The sequence below is a fragment of the Natator depressus genome, chromosome 20, assembly GCF_965152275.1.
Source record: "Natator depressus isolate rNatDep1 chromosome 20, rNatDep2.hap1, whole genome shotgun sequence".
Classification (NCBI taxonomy): domain Eukaryota; kingdom Metazoa; phylum Chordata; order Testudines; family Cheloniidae; genus Natator; species Natator depressus.
The window spans coordinates 5,580,819-5,587,585 of NC_134253.1; positions in this window are offsets into that span (position 1 = coordinate 5,580,819).

Here is a 6,767-nt window from a genome sequence, read left to right on the forward strand (position 1 = left end):
CCGGGCAGGAAACGCTGGGAGGTAGGCAGAGGAGCGGGGACGTGGCGCACTCAGGGGAGGAGGAGGAAGTGGGGCGGGGGGGTGAGGGGAGCTTGGCTGCCAGTGGGTGCACAGCACCCACTAATTTTTCCCAGGGCTGGAGCACCCACAGAGTCGGCGCCTATGGCCAGAATGCCAACAACGTGGCGTCATAACGTCCCTGCGGCATACCACCAGCCTCACTCATTGGTCTGGGCCCCAGCATCCCCAGGCTCTGAGGTTGTTGGAAAATGGGGTCTTGATTATTACAAAAGGCCTCAATCTCATGGCAGTGGTCCCCAAACTGTGAGGTGTACCCCCACCCCCCACTAGAAGGGGTGGGGAGGGAGTGCTCCCCAGCCCCGTTCTGCCCCCAGCTCCATTCCAGCCCTGCCCCCAGCTGCAGTTCTGGCCTCGGTCCCCAGCTGTGGCCCTACTCCCGGCCACAGCCCCCGACCGCAGGCTCACTTCTGGATGCAGCTCCTGGGGGGCTGCAAACCAAGTTAGGGGGTGGGGTCCAAGTTTGGGGACCATCGTCTTATGGCCACATGATGCCAGGACCTTAACCGTCAGTCCACTGCTTTGTGGCTCTCTTCATTGCCATAACATGAGATCTCCTTCTCTCTGGGTGGCTGGGAAGGAGGAAAAGGGTGGTTCTCCTGTCCCTCCCCTCCCCCAGCTAGCTGGGGGAGGCAATGGTTGGGGGAAGTTGCCAGTTCTGTTCCCAGTGGGTCAGCAATCAAGGCTCCTCTCCAGCTTGGGCATCCCCGGTTCAATGCTTGCTCAGCACAATTGATGGTGGAACTAAAGCATTGAGGCCAACTCTGTGAAATGTGTGATTCTTCCTTTCTCTTCCACCCCCTCAACTGCCTTGTGTGCGGGGGGAGGGGGTGTTGACTGTAAGCAACATTATCTCTCTCTTTCCTCCTTCTGCAGTACAATGTTCAGATGCTAGAGACTGAAGCTGTGTGTTGGCCCTTTCTGCCCTTTCTCATGGCAGGCCGTACCGTCTCTATTTTCTCAATAAAGTTGTTATTGATAATGGTGGTGTCTGTCTTGTGTCCCATGCTAACTTTTTGCTGAAAGATGTCTGCGTTCTGTTCTCCCGGTGATACGGAATCAGCCCTTGTCTTCCTCTTGCCTGACTGCGGGAAGACCAAAGGAGGCACAAAACTGAAGCTTGCTAAGCGAATGCATCAATATGGACCCTTTTTTTCTTTTTTTAGAAACAAATGGGAAAATTTTGAAAAATGTTTAAAAATGTCAAAACCTTTCGATTGCGGGGTTTGAAATGGTTTTTCCATTTGAAATTTTAGTCGTTTAGTTTTAGTTTTTTTAAGGTCGCAATCAAAACATTTGGAAAGTATCAAAGCAAAATGTTTCAGCAGACCTGAAATAAACATTATTCATGATCCAGTCATCTGAAATTTTCAAGGATTTTGACTTTTTGTCCCAATTCAGGATGGGGGAAATTTTTTTTTGAACTCTTGAAAATCTCATGGAAGAGGAAACCTGTTTCCAGCTCTCCCCATTGTGCTAGGCCCTGTACAAACCCAAAATAAAGAGATGTCCCTTGAGCCAAAAAGCTTACAGTCTAAAGGTATATCTAGACTACAAAATTAGGTTGAATTTCACAAAGTTGATGCTGCGTGCCCCCACTATAGAATCATAGAATATCAGTGTTGGAAGGGACCTCTGGAGGCCATCTAGTCCAACCCCCTGCCCAGAGCAGGACCAATCCCAACTAAATCATCCCAGCCAGGGCTTTGTCAAGCCTGACCTTAAAAACTTCTAAGGAAGGGGATTCCACCACCTCCCTAGGTAACCCATTCCAGTGTTTCACCACCCTCCTAGTGAAAAAGTTTTTCCTAATATCCAACCTAAACCTCCCCCACTGCAACTTGAGACCATTACTCCTTGTCCTGTCATTTGCTATCACTGAGAATAGTCTAGATCCATCTTCTTTGGATCCACCTTTCAGTTAGTTAAAAGCAGCTATCAAATCCCCCCTCATTCTTCTCTTCTGCAGACTAAACAATCCCAGTTCCCTCAACCTCTCCTCATAACTCATGTGTTCCAGTCCCCTAATCATTTTTGTTGCCCTTCGCTGGACTCTCTCCAATTTCTCCACATCCTTGTAGTGTGGGGCCCAAAACTGGACACAGTACTCCAGATGAGGCCTCACCAATGTCGAATAGAGGGGAATGATCACATCCCTCGATCTGCTGGCAATGCCCCTACTTATACTCCCCAAAATGCCATTGGCCTTCTTGGCAACAAGGGCACACTGTTGACTCATATCCAGCTTCTCGTCCACTGTCACACCTAGATCCTTCTCTGCAGAACTGCTGCCTAGCCATTCGGTCCCCCTAAGGATGGAGATTCCACCACCTCCCTAGGTAACCCATTCCAGTGCTTCACCACCCTCCTAAGGAAATAGTGTTTCCTAATATCCAAACTAGTCGTCCCCCACTGCAAGTTGAGACCATTGCTCCTTGTTCTGTCATCTGCTACCACTGACAACAGCCGAACTCCATCCTCTTTGAAACCCCCTTTCAGGTAGTTGAAGGCTATCAAATCCCCCCTCACTCTTCTCTTCTGCACATTCTGCCGGCAGAGTGCATCCTCAGGACTATAGCTAGCATTGCCTCACGGAGCGATGCACTGTGGGCAGCTATCCCACAGTTCCTGCTGCCGATCGGAATTCTGGGTTAGGCTCCCAATGCCTGATGGGACAAAAACATTTCCGTGGGTGGTTTTGGGTCCATGTCACCCTCCCATGATGCACTTGCCTCTTCCCTCCTTTCCTCCATCTCTGAAAGCAACAGCAAACAATCATTTTCATGCCTAAGCCTGGGTTACCTGTGCAGACACCATAGCGCTACAAGCATGGACCCCGCTCAGCTGTACACTGTTGTGAGCGTCGCAAGCACTTCCCGCATCAGCCTGTGGTATTTGCAGAGCCTAGCCAGGAGCCGCCACGTGGAACAATGTGATGCCATGCAAATAGCCGTGCAGGAAGCCATGGAATGGAGCAATTTGCACACGCAGGCGGTGGCAGGCGGGCTTGTTGACGTGGTGGAACGCCGCTTCTGGGCCCGGGAAACAAGCACAGACAGGTGGGACCGCATCGTGATGTAGGTATGGGATGAGGAGCAGGGGCTGCATAACTTTCAAATGCGTAAGACCACTTTCATAGAACTTTGCAAATTGCTTTCCCCAGTCCTGAAGTGACGAAATACCAAAATGGGACCTGTTCTGACAGTTGAGAAGTGTAAGCCTCCATGCATTCAGCTGGGCCCTGTCAGTCTTGGAGGAACGCATCAAATTGCAGAACATGTCTTCCCTTGTCCCCTTTTTTCACCTTCTAATCTGGGACAGCCTTTGTGCTGGTGTGGAGGGAGCACCCGCGGACAAGGTTGCAGCTGCAAGGAAAAAAACCCACCAGGGTAGCCTTACAGAACATACGTGGTTGAAAACAGGTTAACTCTTGCAATGAATGAAACGCTTTACAACAGTAAATACATTCCCTGAGGTACACGGCCACATTTTGTCTTTTAAAAGGAGGGCCTATCAGTAAGGTACAACGCACGGCAGAGCACTGGGCAGCAGATTTCGGTTTGCAGGCAGGCATGGTAAGCACTCAAGAAAGGGTAGGTAGTGTCAGGCCACACCCAGGGAGAGATTTTGGTGAGGAAACTCTTGGCACATAAACAGGCTTTTCCGGGGGGCACCCTTTGCGTAGCTGGACTGGCAGCCACCGTATCCCAATTGTTTACCTCAGATTAAGCATTAAACACAATTGCATTTAACCCCTGTAGTGTGATGACAAGGGTGCACTCACCAGAGGTGCCTTCCCCGCCGTCATGGTCCCACAGCGATAGGCCCTGAGCGGGGCTTGGCTCCAGAGTTAGGAAAAGGTCCTGGCGGGGGGGGAGAATGGATCCTCCCCGTGCCTGCTGTGCATTCTCCTCCTCCTCAACAATGTCCTCCTCGTTGTTGTCCATGGCTGCCTGGGGACCCTGGGAGGTATCCACAGAGAGTGTTGGGGTTCTGGTGGGGTCCCCGCCTAGAATTGCATGCAGCCGTTCATAGAAGCAGCATGTCTGTGGCTCAGAACCAGAGTGACTGTTCACCTCCCTTGTCTTCTGGTACACGTGCCTGAGCCCCTTTATTTTCATGCGGCACTGCTGTGTGTCCCTGGTATAGCCTTTGTCCCCCATGCCCTGTGCGATTTTGGCATCGATGTCAGCATTTCTTCTGCTGGTTCGGAGCTCTGTACAGACTCTTCTCCCCACCCAGCAATCAGATCCAGTGTCTTCTGAAGCGCGTTTGCAGCCCCGGGCAGGCATGGTTAGCTGTGCTGGTGAGCTCTGCGTGCTGCTCAAACAGGAAATGAAATCCAAAAGTTCCCGGAGCTTTTCCTGTGCACCTGGCTGAAGTGCAGTGGAGTTGAAAGTGCTGTCCAGAGCGGTCACATAGGAGCACTGTGGGACACCTCCTGGAGGCCAATCCTGTCAAATTACACAGCGTTGTGTCTACATTACCCCTAATTCGACCCGGGAAGGTCGACTCTAGCACTACACCTCTCACCGAGGTGGAGTAGAGGCATTGATTTTAGATGCCCTTTAGGTCAGTGGAAAGGCCTTGGTACAAGTGTAGACTCGCACATTATAAATTTGACCTAACGCGGCATATGTCGATCTAACGCCGTAGTGTAGACCAGGCCTAAGTAACAAACTGAGACTGTAGCAGGTTGGAAAAGATTTTTCTTCCTGTTAAAACTTGATGAAAATGAGACTTTTCACTGCAACGTTTCTTGGGCTTTGTTGAAAAACTGAAAACCTAGAAGCCAAATGTTTTTTGGTAACCCCAAACCAAAAAAATCCTGGCCTAAAACAAAAAAAAAATTTTTTTTTCAAGAAAATCCCCCAAATTTAATTGAAATAGGACATTACCTATGGAACTTTGTGTTTTGTTGAAAAAGCAGTTTTTAACAGAAAATATTCTGAACAAAATTTTTCAACCAACTTTAAGCAAGCCCTTGGTTCTAACCCACCTCTCATGGACAAAAGAGTGTGGGAACTCCAGAGCTAAATCTAGTCCTGAGAATTATTTCAAGCAGAGAGAGCAAGAAACACAGGGGACAGAACAGACCTGAATATGTTATGGGGGATTTGCTGTGAATCAGGTTTGGTATGGGGGGGATTGGGCTCCACTCTTTCAATTGGCAGAAAGGTATTGAAAACCAAAGGCTCTTTGTTGTGTCAGAGTTCTTGCAGTAACTGTTTAAGGTTCCATTGGATATCAGGTTCACTATTCAAATAGAAGCAGATAACTGAGCAATACACCCAGGTTATTAAGAATACAGGAAATGATAGTACACTGCATGGCAAACCTGGATCATTGCTCCTGATGTGGGGTGAAGTGCAGGAGCTGCTAGTTGGCAAGATGGAGCAGGAAGAGAAACAGATCATGTGGGATCCAACACCCAATCAGCTGAGGCAAGGGGTATGCAATGTCCCATAAAGGTTTGTAGCAAAGTACTCTTCATTGAAGCAAGGTTATGACTCTGAAACACTCCTTCCACCACTGTATTAGTCATAAAACTAGCCCTCAGTCAACATTATTCATTCATATCCTACTGCATTCCTGGGAGATTAAGAGATTAACCTCATTCTCAGGACAAAGATTAATCCAGAGTAAATAGGAACTAAATTACCTGCAGAATAAGGTAGCTGAATATGCCATTTTCAGATTGAAACAGAATCATCGCATTGCAGCAAAATGGCCATGAAAATTCCCCAGCTCTGGCACAAAACTGATTTGCCCACTGTCTCCGTGATTATAACAATGAGAAAGCTAACTGTATATTACTGGTCTGCCATAAAAATAAAGCTTGTTCTAAGCAAGTGGGGAGGTAGAATCTTGCACAATGAAATTAAGTCTTTGGATTTCTAAAGGTCTTTTAGCTACAGTAAGATAAGTAGAGGGTCCTTTAATAAAGGTACTCAACATGCTATAAGACAGATAAGGTGCTACTACACGTATGATTATTATTATTATTATTTTTTTGCAGTTCTTTGTGGTCCAGTATGTAGATTCTACAAAGGTTCTGCCAGAAGACTGATGATAAGAACTGCATTTAAACTAGTGCTGGCTGAACTTATTTTTGTTCACAATGTTTTTCAATGAAGAATGCTTTTTCCCCTCAAAATGGAATTGTCTGGTTTTGATTAAACCGCAGGAATGTCCATAAAAATGCTGGAAAATTTTGGCCATAAATGGCAACACTTTTTTTGACCATTCCCCCAATTTTTTGATGGAAATATATATTTTTTTCATTTTTGTTGAAAATTTTAAAGGGAACAAAACCCATTTCCTGACTAGCTGTTATTTAAGCACATTTGTGGGCTAATCAAAAGCCCTTTGAAGTCAATGAAAGATTTTCCATTGAGCACTGGATTAGGCCCTTAAAAGGTAAACAGGTCTGAAGAACATGAACTCAGTGTTAGTTCAGAAGATTTCTTTTATATGTGACACAAATTACAAAGCCCAGCTGATCAAACATGATTGTAAGATACTGGTGAAAATTCTGACAATGCCTTTAGGATCTGATCCAAAGTTTATAGAAAACCATGGATTATTTCTGTTGAATTCATTGGGCTTTGGATCAGCCCCTAGAGAGTTGATTCATTCTGCTATTCTTCTCCATGCAGGTTCCTGTGCTGTGCCAATCGCTGTGGTAT